The sequence below is a fragment of the Maniola hyperantus genome, chromosome 8 (assembly GCF_902806685.2).
Source record: "Maniola hyperantus chromosome 8, iAphHyp1.2, whole genome shotgun sequence".
In the NCBI taxonomy this organism is placed as follows: domain Eukaryota; kingdom Metazoa; phylum Arthropoda; class Insecta; order Lepidoptera; family Nymphalidae; genus Maniola; species Maniola hyperantus.
Genome location: NC_048543.1, coordinates 3,584,113 through 3,603,135, shown reverse-complemented (window position 1 = coordinate 3,603,135; position 19,023 = coordinate 3,584,113). Strand labels below are relative to the sequence as shown.

The 19,023-nt window shown below is 37.7% G+C and overlaps 1 pseudogene; it reads right to left on the bottom strand.

Annotated features, from left to right (window-relative positions):
- Positions 1-643: 643 nt before the first annotated feature.
- On the bottom strand, positions 644-16,602 carry LOC117984460 (carotenoid isomerooxygenase-like; annotated as a pseudogene).
- Between the last annotated feature and the right edge of the window lie 2,421 nt (positions 16,603-19,023).

The following is a 19,023-nucleotide window of genomic DNA, read 5'->3' as shown; positions in this document are numbered from 1 at the left end:
AATACATCTGTTTGTCCTTCTTTGGTTCATACTGGATCTTAACAATGAAGCTACGAATACTGACTAGTGGAAATTACTTTTCTAGCTAATTAGATACGCAAGCCGATACTAGCAATATATCAGTGAAAGAATTTGCAAAATCGTATCATTGTTCAGGAGATTACCCCCTACTCATTTGGTTTAGGTCTGGTTCTGTATTCTAAGTTTTTTTTAATTAAAATCATATATTCACACAAGTACCGACAAAAACTGCACAAAGTTCCAACCATGTTTCAATTCAATCGGGTGAACGATACGCGAACGCATAGGTTACGAACAGACATACAAACATATTAATGTTTTTACATAAGGTTCAGTAAGGAGAAATTCCATAAGTATAGTATAGTTTCATAAGTCATTTTATTCTATACTAGCTGACCCGGCGAACTTCGTTCCGCCTAACAGTCGATTCAAATTTTTTAAATTTTCTCTCCGTAAGAACCATCCTTGTACCTACTTCAAGGAATATTATAAAAAAAAAGTTGTTCTCGAGATTTGCGATGAGCAACACATTTAGTGATTTTTTATATTATAGAGAAAAAGAAGAAGGTATGGATTGGTAAATAAGAAAGTTACGGTATTCAGAAAAGGCAGCATTTTTACAATGAACACATTATCGTAAAAGTATTAAATATTAAAATACATTAGTATAATAATTACTTAAGTAGTTGTTTAAATAGTTTGTTCATTTTACTGAAGACTGGTCTGGCAAATACCAGCCGTGGAAACAACGAGGAGCCTGCGAGGGCGTAACAAAATCTACCCTCGCGATTTCTTCTAAACTCTTTGCATTTAACACTAGCAATGTGACTTTGTGGTCGTCTTTACCCCACAGTACTGCGCTGAGCACTACTCCGTCATCCTCCTCCTGTAACAATATAAAATTCAATACATACAGCTACAATCCGTCGTCGTATTCATCAACTGATAGACGTCAACTGCTAGACTTAGGTGTCTTCACAGAGAAGTTACATTGAATGGTGTCTTGTAGGGACTTCAGGGCTTAGAAGATTTTGGTCTACCTAGTAGTCCGCCATTTTTCTTTTTAAAATAGGAGCGGCCATGCATACAATCTGTATTAATCAATACAAATAGGTATTGTATGAGACAAAACCTTTCAACTTTCAAATTGTCACGTTTCCGAGATATAAGCTGTCAAAGTTGTACTTGGTGGTATCAATACAACGGTCTAGCCACCAGGAAGTCAATTTCGTAAAACCTGCATCATTCATTATTACAATCTAAATTGTTGTGATTGGCTGAATTTGTGCCATTCTTGTTGCAACAATGCATTGTAGCCAATAGTGAGCGAGAATTTACTAATCAGAGGTGATTGCGATCGTGACATTGTAGCTGTCATTCTACCGCAATCGAGCAACAGCAGGCCGATTGCCGTAAACTGACATGTGACATCTCAATAGAAATATCCTTAAGAATCGTGATCATTACAGTTGATAAATTTGCTATCGCGGACGACTAATGCACTATATCGCAATTGGTCATTATCGACATTTTGATGACGTATTGGTAGCACGGACCTATTTATAACCCGACTAAATCGAATATCTATGGTAATCACTTGGTAATCTAGCAATTTACATGGACATAACAGTCTCCTAAATTTGGCTACGTTACTTATTACAAATAAGTAGTTAGTCTGTGGTACCTAACTATTTAGAACCCCAGACCACAGAGTACAATTTTTTGTTGTTTTTCCTTAGTTTACCCGTTTGTTTTTTGTGATTAATTCTGCAACTTTGCTTGCTCCTCGGACTCCGGAGACTTAGTTTTTCTCACTGAACTTATACGCAAATGCCTGGGCACTGATTTGCCTAAGTATTGGGACCCTTATTGACGGACTGTGGCTGCTTCGAGAAGTTGTTGTATGACGAGGTGTGGTAGAAGTTAGAACTCGTAAGTTAACAAACGTTATCATTAAATACAAGTAAAGGCTCTCATGCGGGTTTCCTCACGATCTTCCTTTTCCTTCACAGCTAAGCAAGTGATATTTAGTTGTTACAATGGTATTAAACTCCGAAAAGTTAGAGGAGTTTTAACAGCGTTTCATAAAGTACCTATTATACAAATTGAGTCCATTGCTACTGGTGGTTATGACTTCATAGTAAGTACCTCCACACTACAAGTGCTTTCTCGAGTATGTTTCCTTATGTATCTAGAGCTGCCTAAAACGTTGCTCTTCATATGAAAGTTTGGATGTTTCTTACTCCTTCGCACCACAAATATTTAAAGAAACAATTTGGATTAGCTAAATTAGTAACAAAGATACCATATACACTGATTCTAAAGTCTTCGCAGACAACGTCATACCTAAACAGAAGCTGGTAGTGCCTAGTGGTATAGATTAAGCAACACAGTCAGTGGTCACTTACTCAGTTATCATAATTTTTTTTCAGGCAAAGGTGATACAGTGCTGCATTCATTTCTTCATCCTGACAAAGATATGGATTGGGATATGTTGTGAACTCGAGCTCTTGGAGCCCGTGCAGAGACAAATAAAATAATGAACGGTGCCAGATTAGATTTATAAGAAGCAGATGGTGATATAATTAAAATGTCAGAATCTAATCTACTTTAATAAAAGAAAACATAAAAATCATCAAACTGTTGTTTTATTTGCCTAAATAATTTAAATTCCAAAGTAATTTCCAAAGCTAAATCAATTAAATCAGAAAATGATTCGACTTTTGGACATTACTTTGGGGAATAATTTTAGAAGAAGTCCCCCGAAGAGCCTAGTGGTTAGGATGTCCACCTCTGAATAATTGAAGGTTGGGGGTTCAATCCTAGGTACGCATCTCTAAGAGTTATGTCCGTTTAAACAATTAATTATACTTAACTTGATTTAGCGGTGAAGGAAACATCATGAGGAAATCTGCATGCCTGAGAGTTCTCCATATTGTTCTCAAAGGAGTCAAAGGTATACTATTATGGTCAGCCTGTCGCTGGCTCACTATAGAGTACGGGTCTCTTGAGTGTGAGAAGAGTTTTGGCCATAGTCTACCATGCTGGCCAAATGCGGATTGGTAGACTTCACACACCTTTGATAACATTTTGGAGAACTCTCAGGCATGCAGGTTTCCACACGATGTTTTACATCACCGTTAAAGCAATGATATTTAATTATTTACTTAAAATGCACATAACTCCAAGAAGTTATAGGTGCGTGAAAAAGTACTCTGTGATTCATTTCTCAGTGTTAGTATACCTCTATATTTAATGTACTCTGTGCATCAAACCTACTAATGAAAGAGTCATCACATATTCTTTTAAAAGTACTTATGAGACTTATATTAATCTAAAATGCTTTTATACTATTATACTAGCTCCTAAAATTAATAATTGATTTCTTATTTAGCAGAAGAATTACTATAGCCTTTTTAAATCCCTTTAATAACTTTATTTTAATTAATATGAGTAGTAAAACGATTTGCGGATAGCTTATGTCACTGATAAAAACACCTCTCGAGTTGATTCAATGAAAACCTCATTTGACGTAACATTTGTCGAGATTCTTATATGACATCAAACTTCAAAACGCGTCCGCAATAGCATTTTTCATACAATAAATTTTATCGATAGTGTAAATGAACTGTCAAAACATTTTTTTGTCCACATCTATCCTTTGTGGACTGTCTCAATGAACCGTGATAACCATATTTTGACATTGATGCTGTCATTAAATGATAGATGCAGTCGATTCGCAATCGGCCGGCAGTACAACTTCGATAGTTTACATCTCAGAAACGAGACACTTTGGAAGATTTTGTCTCACACAACACTTGTTTATTTTGATAGTTTTATTTATTTACTATGCTTTATCGGTGAAGGAAAATATCACGAGGAAACCTGCATGCCTGAGAGTTCTCCATAATGTTCTCAAAGGTGTGTGAAATATACCAATTCGCACGTTGGCCAGCGTGGTAGATGGTAGACTATGGCTGAACCCTTATCACTCTGAGAGAAGACCCGTGCTCTGCAGTGTGCCGGCGATGTGTTGATCATGATGAATCTAATTAGTGTAGGTTTTATGCGTGGGCGTTATTTTGAAAAAAAAAAACATGGCAGATATTATGTAGGTAGGCCAGTAGGGCGCTTGTCTAAAACCTGCATCAATCATTATTACAATCTCAATTGTTCTGATTGGCTGAATTTGTGCGATTCTTGTTGCAACAATGCATTGTGGCCAATAGTGAGCGAGCTTTAACCAATCAGAGATGATTGCGATCGTGACATTGTAGCTGTCAAACAACCGCGGTAGAGCCACAGGCTTCATACTAAAATATTCAAACCCCTTTATAACCTGCCCATTGCCACTCTAGTTTTTTTCCCCTTGTAAATTACCTTTGCATCGGGATGAGGGATGAATATAGGTTCGCTCGGATAGGTATGCGGTTCGTGCCATATAATAGACTTCCTTGTTTCAGCATTAACTTTTACAAGCTGAAAGAGAAATATAGAAACATAGAAATCACGCAAAGAAGTGTGAGATTTTCGATGCGTGTTGCGCGTTATTATAAAAATATACTTTTAACATAGTGTTACCGTTTGATGCTCGAAAATGTACTCTTTCTTTATAGAAATCATAGTAAATGTAAAGTATAAGTATAGAAAGAAAATGCATTTAGGGATATGTTATTAGTGTCACAGATAAAAACTAAGCGTACAGTGCGACAAGGCGCTTTTGGCGCGTGGCGAAAATCGGAACTAACGTTGCCTTCAAGTGTCCCCTTTGTTCTTGTTTGAATAGTCTAAGCCTTTCACAGATATGTCCAGATTAGCAACTAGCGTGGCCCCCTCAGTCCCTCTCGCTCAAGCAGATTTTCTTACTTGTGAAATGTCATTCCTTCTACACTTCACGTTGTTTGCCAAATACTCACGTACAAATAAATTTTGGCAAACAAAAAACATAATCATTTTGTCACGTTTTAACAAGAGCTTAAATGCATTCAGCTATCTCGCTCTAACAGTAAGTGTCACAATAGGGCTACTTCTAACAGTCCTTGTTTTGAGAAGCCTTTGTTCTCCAACAGCGTCTTCCGGTCCGAGGTCGCCATTCCAGCACCTTGGGACCCAAACGTCTATCGGTTTTACGAACTATGTGCCCTGCTCATTGCCACTTCAGCTTCGCAACCCGTTGAGCTGTGTCGGTTACTCTAGTTCTCCTACGGATCTCCTCATTTCTGATCTGATTACGTAGAGAAACTCCAAGCATAGCTCTCTTCATCGCCCGCTGAGTGACTCTGAGCTTTCTTATGAGTCAAGTATCAGAAACCCGCAAACATTAAAAACGTTCAACATGTTTGGCTCAAGCAAAAATCTACGTGCTGGCTATCAAGCAGCTTGATCTTCTCGCTAGGAAGAATTATTACTGTAATTATTAAACGCAACCGTATCACGCAATAAATTAATAAAATGATATGCTAGTTTCGTCTTACTCACTATTCCTCCCTTGTACTCTGTGTCTATATCAGAAACCGATTCCATAGCTATATTTATACGGTCGACCTGCAAACAAATTCATTTGATTTAATATATTATATAATCCATACTAATACTCATATTACAAATGCGAAAGTGTATCTGTCTGTCGGTCTGTATACTACCTTTTGTGTGGCCCATATATTGATCGGTTTTGACGAAAGGTACAGAATTAACTGGCATCTCGTGAAAGGACTTAGGTTTTCCCCGGCTTTAGGCTTGTCCCAGTGAATCAAAGAGCTCCCACGAGTTTTATTAAACATAGGTAAATACACGTACACAAAGTCATAGGCATCATCTTATTACTAAGTAATAAGTTATAATATAAGTACATCAAACCACTGCAAAAAGGCTAGGTTACCTCTTTGACTAGCCAGCCTGACTGTACTGTAAGCCTTCCGATCATCCGCAAGCTAAATTGGTTTCAATAGTATAATGATATCTAATTTTGTATTTAAGTCTCTGGATTTTTATATGTTAATCTTTAAAAAAATATCACATTTTAACAATAATAACCTACCATTGAATTCGTAATTGATCCTCGGCACCTCGATTCCCACATCACCAAGAAGTGTAGCTTCAACCTTAGTCATTGGGGGTGCATCGAGCGGGATGGTAATGCGCTTGGGGCGACTCTGAATCCATTTGCCGTAGTCTGGGTTACTTTCTCTTGACTGTTGATAAATTATATTGATAGGTTAATACACTTTCTACCTAGACCAGGGCACGTTTGGAAGCCTCGCTTTAGGTTTCAGTTTAATTATCACCATTTGATATACATCATTATCTTACAAATTCCACGGTACCCAATTTGAATAAATGATTTGAGTTAGAATTTTGGCTTGAATATCATAATTCATGTTCATGTGTTACAAATTTTGGCAGCGGTTTTATCTCTCATAAGATGTGGAAATCTAGGGTACAGACCCTCCAGAAGGGTTCTGCTTCCACAATTTCGGAAGTTTCGTACGCTTTTTTACATCCGTTTCTAATTCGGAAACTTTTAAAAAGGAAATTTAATAGAAAGGTTGCGCTCCACCTTAGGCTGCATCATTACTTGCCAGCAGATCTGAAGAAGATTGTGCTCTACCTACTTCAACCTATACATCATCACTTGCCAGTAGGTCTGATTGCAACCAAGCGTTAGTTCATAAAATTTTAAAAAAAACCGGCCAAGTGCGAGTCAGGCTCGCGCAATGAGGGTTCCGTACTACAGTCGTATTTTTTCGACATCTTGCACGATAATTAAAAAACTATGATGCATAAAAATAAAAAAATCTGTTTTAGAATTTACAGGTAGGTAGGTTACCTTTCATATAATAACCCACTTGATATAGTCACTCACTTCGAAAGTTGAAAATACTAATTATTAGTTCATGACCACAATTTAATTTTTTTTGTGTGATCTAACCTAAATTCAAGGTTATCAGATTTTTCCCCTTTCAGCTGTAAGATCTACCTACCTGCCAAATTCATGATTCTAGGTCAACGGGAAGTACCCTGTAGGTTTCTTGACAGACAGACAGACAGACAGACAGACAGACAGACAACAAAGTGATCCTATAAGGGTTCCGTTTTTCCTTTGAGGTACGGAACTCTAAAAACTAGCTAAGTGACCAACCACCAACCAGAAGATTGATTTTTTCACAGCTTCAAGAGGTACCTACTTCACTACGTGTTGCAGTACGAAATGATTATTAAGGGTCCCTTTTTTCCTTTGGAGGTACGGAACTCTAAAAAAGGGCTATAACGAAAGTATTACCTTGACAGCATCTAGGTACATGGCATCAATGAGTTTTCCATCTTTGTAGGAGCACAGATCGATCATCAGCTTCCCATCTTGCTCGAAGCTGTTAATTATGTGCATGAAGTATAAATTGTCGATAGTGTATTGAGTCGTTTCACCAGTCTCCCGATGGATGAGGATAATGTTTGTCTGGAAATATACGCGATGGTCTAGATTTAGGGATGATTTATGCTAGACCGTGCCGGGTCCGAGGCACGTCTGACGCGTGGACGATCCACGGATTGCAATTTTGTATGAAGAAACGTAACAAGGAAGAGGCTCGGATGACTCGGACACAGCACGGTCTGATGTGACCTCATACAAATTCCCAATCTGGTGCCTCGGACGGGGCACGGCTCGGGCCCGGCGCGGTCTAGCATAAATCATCCTTAATATTATATTATTATATATAATAATATGAAAAGCTGTGATAGCCCAGTCAGCCTAGGTTTAGACGTCTGCCTCTTATTCGGAGGTCGGGGGTTCGATCCCGGGCTTTACCTTTAACTTTTCGGAGTCATGTGCGTTTTAAGTAAATAAATATCACTTGCTTTAATGGCGAAGAAAAACATCGTGAGGAAACCTGCACACCTGAGAGTTCTTCACAACGTTCTCAAAGGTCTGTGAAGGCTGCTGATTCGCACTTGGCCAGCTTAGTAGACTATGGCCGAACCCCTTCTCATTCTGAGAGGAGACCCGTGCTCTGTAGTGAGCCGGTAATGGTTCGATCGTGGTGATGCGAGATAAACTGCTAGAACGAAAGGATTAGGTCTGCAATTACATGAGTGAAAAGGAAAGGCCCATGTCCAGCAGTGGCGCAAACAGGCTGATGGAGTGGATTTGATTGGAAACTATGAGTTAGAACACCATTTGTTACTTGAATAATCACTCTTACAGCCGCACTCAGAGACGCTTAATCGTTACTTAGTTTAGTTAAAACGAACTGAGCTGAATCTCTCACATAATCTTCTCGTTTTAACTCATCTAAGTAACGATTAGCGACTCTGAGTGCGGCTGTTAAAGTGAACCAGTCAACTAATCGTTGATTAAAAGCAACTTCTTTAACAAAATTCAAACCTCGTATTCTGGATAGGAGACCATAGCCTGTGGAGAAAGCGTCAGGGAAGATGACACACGCATCATGTTCACCGAGGAAATGCATAGGGTTGTTCGATGATGATGAAAGTAATTCTCGGTTATACCTGTAGACATACCTACGTTTTTAGTGTTCCGTACCTCAAAAGGAAAACGGAACCCTTATAGAGTCACTTTGTTGTCTGTCTGTCTGTCTGTCAAGAAACCTAGTAGCCTCTACATAATATGCCGAGGCATATGTAGAGGCTGTATGTTGAGACAGCTATCCCTTCACTCTTCAATGCTTCTTCAGAGTGCTCGGGTCACACTGCTAAGTAATTATTAATTAATCTTCATCAATAAAATAATTACCAAATGAATGCATGTATGCTGGATTTAGTTTCCATCTTGGTTTGACACTGCCCACGATCTCTGCCTTTTCAAACATATTGCCTGTGAAATTTTTAGGTTTTAATGAAACTTTAAGTACTTAATAAGTAATTTTAAATTATTTTACTCGGTGACCATAATTGGACAGTTATCTAATAAAATTAAGTAGTTACCCTAATAACTTTATCAATTTTATTGTCTTCGGGATTTAAACGTTAAAAATTAAGTTTACAGTAAAATTTTAGCTAATATTGAAAGTAATCTGAGGGCCAACATACTCAAAAACCTGTATGCCCCAGACCGGGCAAAATGAGCACGAAAATGTAGGTGTATCCCCCACCTAGATGGAGTAAATACGTCGTAGATACCTATCTAATACCTATAAGTATAAGGAACTTACCTTGTCCATTGTTGGTAAACTTCACTACGACATAACCTTTGGCAGTGCTTAAACCCACATTGTACAGATCACCTGAAACAATTTATATTGTTTATAAGGTTAAACAATTTATAAGGTTCGTGGGGCGAGGATGCTAGGTCCATTTTTAAGGACCTTTCATCCCGTCTCGCGGAATCCACGGGGGACCGGAAGGCTGGCAGCTACCTCGGTCAGCATATTAGTTTGGCCATTCAACGAGGCTGCCAGCGTTCTGGGCACTCGGCCTCGTTGCGGTGGTTTAGATGATATTTTCGATCTGTCATTTTTATTTCAGGTTAAAGAGCAACCATGGAGCAACCCTAAAATTAATGACATTTATATTTAAATCGAATAAAAATTGTAATTCCAAAAGTTAAAAGTTTACCAAGGCATCACGGCACAGAATATAGGTACATATAATAGCCAAGACCCTATTGAAAGAAAAAAAAGGAAATTGTATAGGTATTTTGTAAGATCTGTCACACATTACATGTTATACCTACCTCGCTTCAAGTTATCAATCGCTTCTACCACTTAAGCATTAAAGCCAAAATGCCTCAAGCAAGTTATCCTACATTTGGTTCAATGTTGTTAGTTTATTATAAGTAGGTAATTGTTATTTAGCTTTTAATAAGATTAATGTGTTACGTGTAGATAGGTACCTAATGTTGACGGCTTCGGTATACGGAAAAACTCAAGCTTCGAGTTTATGATTATACCTGAATTTGTTGTAATCTGTAAATATTTTTTCTTAAATAAATAAATTGTTGTTATTATTATAAGTAAATAAGGGGAGTAAATAAGCGTACCGTTGGGCATCACATGAGGGTGTGCTGTGTGAAATACTATCATGGAGTTTGCAGGAAGACGCTTTTGTCCTAACGTCTCCAGGCTTTCCGGGTCCACTCTGCAATCATAATTTAATTTAATGTTCATCATCACAACCTATCACCAGCCCACTACTGAGTACGCGTCTCCTCTCAGAATGAGAAGAGTTTAGTGCATAATCCATCATGCTGGCCGAGTGCCGCGTAGGTAGTAGACTTCACACACCTTTGAGAATATATCTAGAGAACTCTTGCATGAAGGTTTCCTCACGATCTTTTCCTTCACCTCAAAGTAATACCAAATTACTCAGCGAAAACATAGAATAGAATAGAATCTATACTAATATTATAAAGAGGTAAAGTTTGTAAGTTTGTTTGTAGGAAGTTATCTCTGGAACTATAGAATCGATTTTTATAATTCTTTCTTCAGTATAAAGCTTTATTATTCCTGAGTGACATACATTTTATTTTAAATTAGAGATCCCTACAAAAATTTAAATAAGCCACCCGTGCGAAGCCGGGACGGGTCGCTAGTATAATATATTTTTATTCAAGTAAACTTTTACAAGGTGCTCTTGAATCGTCAACTTTTTTTTTTATTTTATTTATTCAGATACAAGTTAGCCCTTGACTGCATTCTCACCTGGTGGTAAGTGATAATGCAGACTGCAGTCTACGATGATAGCGGGCTAATCTGGAAGGGGTATGGCAGTTTTTATTAAAGCCATACCCCTTTGGTTTCTACACGGCATCGTACCGGAACGCTAAATCGCTTGGCGGCACGGCTTTGTTGGTAGGGTGGTAACTAGCCACGGCCGAAGCCTCCCACCAGACCAGACCAGAAATTTAGAAATTATAAAATTCCAAACCCCTGCCAGGAATCGAACCCGGGACCTCCCACTATTAAGACCACAGCGCTCACCACTGCGCCAGGGAGGTCGTCAAAACTACTTAGTAATTTACCACTGGTTCGGAATGCCGTTCCTACCGAGAAGAACCAGTTCTCAATAAATTCTTTTTATTCACTATCCTGTGGGAAGTACCAAAATTTCAGCTTTATAGGTCCAAGGGCTGAGTATGATGAGTCAGGATTTTTCTTTTTATATTGTTTGGATAATCCATACTTCCATACCAATATTGTAAATGCGAAAGTGTGTCTGTCTGTCTGTCTGCTAGCTTTTCACGGCCCAACAGTTCAACCTATTTTGTTGAAATTTGGTACAGAATTAGCTTACATCCCGGGATGGACATAGGCTACTTTTTATCCCGGAAAATCAAAGAGTTCCTACGGGATTTAAAAAAGACCTAAATCCATGCGGACGAATTTGCGGGTATCATCTAGTAATGTATACTTTGGGGACACATTTAGGCGAACCTTCAGTCTGCATTCTATGGTTTCTCTCTCTCTCTCTCTCTCTTATCTTCTCTTTCTCTTATCTCAAGAGGAAGAAGACAAATATTTATACTCACTGATAAAGTACGGGTGCTTCAGTCATTGCGTAGATTTGATCGCCGAAAGGATACACGGACACCAATGCGTTGTCCGTCGCTTCCACACTGAAGTTGAACATGGATGATATTCTACAACAAAAAAAAAAAAAAAAAAAGATTCCGACGAATTGAGAACCTCCTTCTTTTTTGAAGTCGGTTAAAAAATAAGGATTGATCAATCTGACGTGGATATTTATGAAAGATTTATTGAACAAAACCAATGCGCAACCTAATATATATGATAATAATAATCTTAATATATAAAAGGAAAGGGTGACTGACTGACTGACTGACTGACTGATCTATCAACGCACAGCTCAAACTTCTGGACGGATCGGGCTGAAATTTGACATACAGATAGCTATTATGACATAGGCATCCGCTAAGAAAGGGTTTTTTGAAAATGTGATATATACCTACCTATAGGTACGGCTGTTTTTTTAATTTATTCAATTTTTTTATTTGGCTTAGTTTTTATCAAATAATTTTTAAGTTTGTAATAGACTAGCTTATGCTCGCGACTACCGCGTGGACTACAAAAATTTCAAACCCCTATTTCACCCCCTTAGGGGTTAAATTTTCAAAAATCGTTTCTTAGCGGATGCCTAGACGTCATAATAGCTATCTGAATGCCAAATTTCAGCCCGATCCGTCCAGCAGTTTGATAGATCAGTCAGTCAGTCAGTTAGCCACTATGTCAGTCAGTCAGTCACCTTTTCCTTTTATATATTTAGATTAGTTGTAAGTATATTTAATTTACTCTAATTTGTATAACGCGAACCGTGACGCGAACTCACCATCCTCACATTTCTAGAGGATGGCGGTCTGTGTATTTTAAATGTACTCAATGCGGTATTTGACAACTAGTCAAATCAGTAACTTTTTATGAAACGTCAAAACGCGCGCTTGGTATGCGATATTCAATGAAATACCGGTGTGTGACGTCACAATCATTTGACGTGCTTTTTTTAGTTTAATCGATAATTTAAAATGGTTATTACACTTAAAACCAACAAATGACGTGGATTTTACGTATTTTAGAAGACACTCTATTTAATAATCACTGAGAAATAATTTATTTTTGATGTAGTCAAATACCCAATTGTCTATTTCCTTCTAAAGGTCGATGTACATTACTTTCGAACGCGTGCTGTATGTACCTACCTGTCAAAAATAGTACGGCAGGGGTCTGGGACCGCTTTGGTACCAAATTCCGTGACCGCGATTCGATTGGCAGCAGTATTCTTTTTGTACACGTCAGATTCCAGAAACTTGCATTGATAGGTTGCTCGGCCACCTTTTATGACAAATCTGCAATAATTAATTTTATTAAAATATACCAAGTTGGTTAGGAATTCCCGGAAAAACTACCGAAAAAACCAGCAAGAAAATCGGTGGTTGCTCTTTTCAAATGTATTTAATACTAGATAATGCCCGCGCCTTCGTCCGCGTAGATTAAGATTTTCCAAAAATTCCGTGGGAACTCTTTCATTTTCCGGGGTAAAAAGTTGTATAATATGACAGTTTCAGGGACGCAAGCTACCTCTGTACCATATTTCATGTTATAAATCTGTTAAACGGATGGACCTTTAAGAGTCCCGAATTAAGAATATTTGATTATTTTCCGGGATAAAAAGTAGCATATGTCCGTCCCCAGGATGTAAGCTAACTCTGTACGAAATTTCATCAAAATCGGTTGAACTGTTGGGCTGTGAAAAGCTAGCAGACAGACAGACAGACACACTTTCGCATTTATAATAAAAGTATGGAAGTAGGACCAAACGCTTTCTCGCATAATTCCTAAACTGGACCCTGGGGAGTATCGAGAACATATTGTTCTACTCTATCTACGGAGATAAGTTAATATAGGACTCTCTCTCGTTATACGTATGTTTTCTGTACAAATTTTTTTCAATAGTGTAGTAATTAGAACGATTTGTGATTGGTTGGTCACTCAAAAGGCTTAATGTCCACTGACTTTCTAGGGTTCCGTACTTCAAAAGTCTGTCTCGCGAGTCTGATTCGCACTTGGCCGGTTTTTTGGTCTTTATCATGAATTGGTATGGGATTTCGAAACAGAGAGAGCCCTACATTAACTTCTCTCCGTGGATAGGGTATAACACTATGATTTTGCATGAATTGTGTACTAACCTATGTATTAACGCCATTCCATCAAACACGTGTTGGTACTCGCAGTCTCCGATTTTCTTACATCCAGCGCCATTTCTCAAAAGAGTGCCTTGTATCCATGACGGAATAGTTCCTAAAGAAACAGGATTTAAAAATATTGTGACGATCTCCCTTGCGCAGTTGAAAGCACTGTGATCTTATTAGTGGGAGGTCCCGGGTTCGATTCCTGGCAGAGGTTTGGAATCTTATAATTTCTAAATTGCTGGTCTGATCTGGTGGGAGGCTTCGGCCGTGGCTCGTTACCACCCTACCGGCAAAGCCGTGCCGCCAAGCGATTTAGCATTCCGGTACGATGCCGTGTAGAAACCAAAGGGGCATGGGTTTAATAAAACCTGCCATAACCCTCCAACTTAGCCCGCTTCCATCTTTAGACTGCATCATCACTTACAGGTGAGATTTCAGTCAAGGGCTAACTTGATCCGAAAAAAAAAGTGTAGTATAAAGTACCAACTAATTTTTTTAATTATAACATAACGGTCAAACCTCTCTTTTAGGGTTCCGTACTCGAAGAGTGCTAACGGTACATGATGATAGATCAGTCAGTCAGTCACCTCTTCGTTTTATATAAAAGGCAAAGGTGACTGACTGATCATCAACGCACAGCTCAAACTACTGGTTGGATCGCGCTGCAATTTGGCATGCAGATAGCTAATATGACGTAGGCATCCGCTATAAAAGGATTTTTGAAAATTCAACCCTTAAGGGGGTGCAATAGGGGTTTTAAATTTGTGTGGTCTACGCGGACGAAGTCGCGAGCATTTCATTATGGAGAACTCTCAGGCATGCAGGTTTCCTCACGACGTTTCCTTCACCATAAAAGCAAGGATATTCAAATTACTTAAAACGCATATAACTCCGAAAAGTTAGAGGTGCATGCCCGGGATCGAACCCTCGACCGCTGATTAGGAGGCGGACGGCCTAACCACTAGTAAAGTATTACAGATTATTGTATGTAGATTGGGGCTTCGCCAATTTTCGGAAGTTTATTTTCGGACACAGAAAACAAACAGATTAGTTGCATTATTTAATTACCGACATTCCATGTAACATTGAATTTAACGTAAGAATAGAATGTATAATAGACACGAGTAGGTGTATGAAAACTGTTTTCACGCGCGTGCGGAGTAGGTACATATAAATAAATTCCATATTCCTAATCGTATTATGTACCTACGGTCTATCGAACCCCGGAAGTTACCTGTCACTTTTCCTTCCAAAGGTTTGATGATCTCTTGCTCGCACGTCCGAAACCATACATCCATGTCATAGTTGGGATAACGTTTCTTTTCTTCCACCATTTTTAGGTCGTTTATTTTATTCCCTTTATTTAAACTCAAGTCTCAAGAGGTATCTGTAGTTACACTAAGCCTTTAGATTTTTTGAATCTTAGGCTTGCATGATATAATCATGGGCCTGATTTAATGTAGATTAGAATAAACTCAGCTTGGATGGTTCCGCTATAGTGGTGATCTAAAACAATTATAATTTTTGGATCTGTATAAAATTTCTTGTTAGGCTCAGAATAAATACCTATAGAAGTAGCCCTATTGTGACTCTTACTATTAGAGTGAGATAGCTAAATGCATTTAGGTTCTTATTAGAACGTGACAAAATGGTTATTTTCTGTCCTTATCACCGTGGCCACTTTTGACGTGGACACACAATAACTTTGTTCCTATTTTTTTTTGTTTAGGTTAAGAAAGTTTTTTATGCATGGGTACTTACGGAACCATACGGGTCTGGCCCGCATTTGACCTATACCTGCATATTGTTATTCATTATTTTATTACGCACACATTTCGGAAACTCTCAAATGAGAGGATTTTTTTCCGACCTAATTCGCATTATTTCAATTTCCCTAGAGTTCTCTAATTTTTTGAGAATAAAATGTAGCTCTTGCTACTTGGTAATAATGTAGCTTCCTATAGATGAAAGAATTTTTAAAATCAGTTGAATAGCTTTTGAGTTTATCCTACTTTTTTCTTATAATATTTGTTAATTTTCGATGGAAGCTTGACTTCTTCCGACATTTTGTTCAAATATATCAAATATTAAACTATACCTATAAATCTTCCTCTTGAATCACTCTATCCATTGGTGAAAACCACATTAAAATCCGTTTCGTAGTTTAAAAGATATACGCGTTCATACATACAGACAGCGGTAAGCGATTTTATTTTATATTCTTCTTCTCGAGTCGACGGTTACCTCAAAATATATGGGCAGCTCAAAAAGTCGGAATCGCGATAGCTCGGTCTTAAAGGTAGCCGTCCGCGTCGTGGTGAAAAGATTAGTTAGATCGGTATAAAACTAAGCACCACGCGGGGAGGCTCTTTTCATGTTCCTACTTTACTTTATCTAAATATATAAAAGGAAAGGGTGACTGACTGACTGACTGACTGACTGACTGGTCTATCAACGCACAGCTCAAACTACTGGACGGATCGGGCTGAAATTTGGCATACAGATAGCTATTACGACCTAGGCATCCGCTAAGAAAGGATTTTTGAAAATTCAACCCCTAAAGGGGTGAAATAGGGGTTTGAAATTTGTGTAGTCCACGCGGACGAAGTCGCGGGCGTAAGCTAGTTTTATACTATGTAGAGATGTGTGATGTGTGGGAACATTTTTGTGGCTGTCAGATTAAGTTTAAGTAGATTTACCTAATTTAGGTAATTTATTTTTCAGATGCACTTTATATACCTACCTAATGTTTATGTTTCTACAAAATAAAAGAGTTGATTTGATATGAAAAGTTAATTCAATACGAAAGGAGAAAAGCCTACCTGTTCCACGGGGCGCGCTAGCAAACCAAACTGACAATAGTTTCAACTATTCAAGGCTTTGAATTTTGAAGCAAATAGCACCCGCTACCTAGGAACAGTAGCAAGCGTCTAAGAGAAAAATATTTTTTAGCTAATTCTAGTTTAATAGATTAAGGTATCTTTTATTCAAAGATAATGTAAGTGCAGCTATCAGGCAGCGCTCCAAAGAAAATCTGAAGGTGTTGCCGACCTATTATTTTAATTTGCATTTTTTGCATTTCTAGAATGATTTAAGCTGTAAATATTAAAGTTTATTATGCGTGTTTATTAATTAAATCCATACTAATATTATAAATGCGTAAGTGTGTCTGTCTGTATGTCTGTCTGCATTTCTAGAATGATTTAAGCTGTAAATATTAAAGTTATTTTGCGTGTTTATTTAATAAATCCATACTAATATTATAAATACGAAAGTGTATATATCTGTATGTCTGCTAGCTTTTCACGGCTCAACCGTGCAACCGATTTTGGCGAACGATGCGTCATTGTGGATGCTATATTTTGTCGTTCGATCTATGAATCACGTATTTAATTATTTGCACCGATAGATAAGTATAAAATAGTATGGATATAATCAATGGAATTAGTATGAAAGCAATAATATGGAAAAAACAATCAATTACCTACCTACTTTGATATCGTAATAATTAATCTAGCATATCTAATAATTATACAATGCATTTATATGCTGTAGTCCAAAGCCGAAATGCCGACACATCGCAATTAGCCTCAGGAATACCCAAAGCGCTTAATCCGAAGCCAAAGACTTCGACTCCTGTAGGTATAACAAGTTTTCAGGTCAAGCTGAAACTATCAAATTCCCTTAAAATCTTAAACTGTTCTCAAATTTTTTTAAAGTTTCTAAATATTTCGCCTTTGGTCTGAATTCTGGAACCTTTGAGAGAATTTTTTGAGAGAGTTTGGTAGAGTTTGAGAGAATAGAAGAAAGAAAACTATTGCCAATAACAATAAAAATATCGAAAAGATTATTTTATGCAAAGTTAAGTAAATACATAATAGGTACAGAACGCGGCTCCTATGTTGGACTACAACATACACATACAATGTATGAATGATGATGATGATAAAATGTATTTAATCTCCTAGGGTATTTTCCTACTTTTGAATTTGATAAATATTTTTACTTTATTATAAACTAGGATAAAAATAATGACGTAGGTACGCTGAAAAAATATTAAAATTAAAAAATAACAATTTTAAACTTTTAAAAATTGTTTAAAAAAGTTTTAAAAATTTAAACTTTGTTAATCTTTGTTGGCAAAGATTTATAAAGCCTAAATACCTGTAGTATTTAAATTTTGGAGTGGGAGGGTCGTCTATCCCTTTCTCGCAAAACGAAAATTTGTATGAAACTACACCAAGCTAATATGGCATTAGTAAGGTGTGACGTCAACATGCTATATCGCTATCTCTGTCTAATCAGAAATATTTAAATGCTTATAACTTTTTTGTTATTTGATCGATTTATTTAGTTTTTTCAGTCTACGTCATTATTTTTATCTTAGTTTATAATAAAGAAAAAAAAATTGGAGTCAAATACCCAATTATATCTATCTAATCAATGACCTGTACCGTTACATAACTTTTCAAAATAATTTTGCAAAAAGTTACTTGTAAAAATTGTAGCAAGACCTTAGTTGCCTACCTATTACAACAAATAAATAGATTTTACATTTACATTTTTACTTTAAAAAGTACCTTCTCCTATAATTTGTCCAGACTGTCCAGGTGCAAGGGAAGATGTGTATCCATAATATATTGTCGGAAAGTGTCCGCAGTGAAGTGCCGGACAGGACGCGGTCCGAGGCAGCAAAACGTATGTATAAGATGGTCCGTAATAATAACAAAAGTCGTGGAAATAATCCTACTAATCATCATCATCATCATCATCATCATCAGCCTGTGGACGTCCACCGTTGGACATAGGCCTTCCCTAAAGAGCGCCACCACACCCGGTCCTCAGCCTTCCTCATCCAGCCACTTCCCGCCAGCCTCTTTATATCGTCGGTCCATCGTACTGGAGGGCGTCCCACACTACGCTTGCACTAATATTATACTTAAATGTGAAAGTGTGGATGTTTGGATGTTTGTAACTCAATCACGCAAAAACGGCTGAACGGATTTGGATGAAATTTGGCATGCATGTAGCCTTTGACATGGAAAAGAACATAGGCTACCTTTTATACCGATTGCTACTAACTACGAACTACTTATAGTTCCCGAGGGAAAATTGCAAATTGTTTACGAGCTAAGCCGCGGGCAGACAGCTTTGAAATTTGGTATGCATGTCATGTCACCTCTGCTATGGAAAAGGACATGATTTTTTAAAACCTATATCCACGCGGACGAAGTCGCGGGCATCAGCTAGTTAGTAAATAAGCAGTATTTAGATCTAGTTTTAAGTGTTTGAATAATATTGTGTGCACTTACGAGAGCCAGTGTAGTCACACATAGATTTTGGTT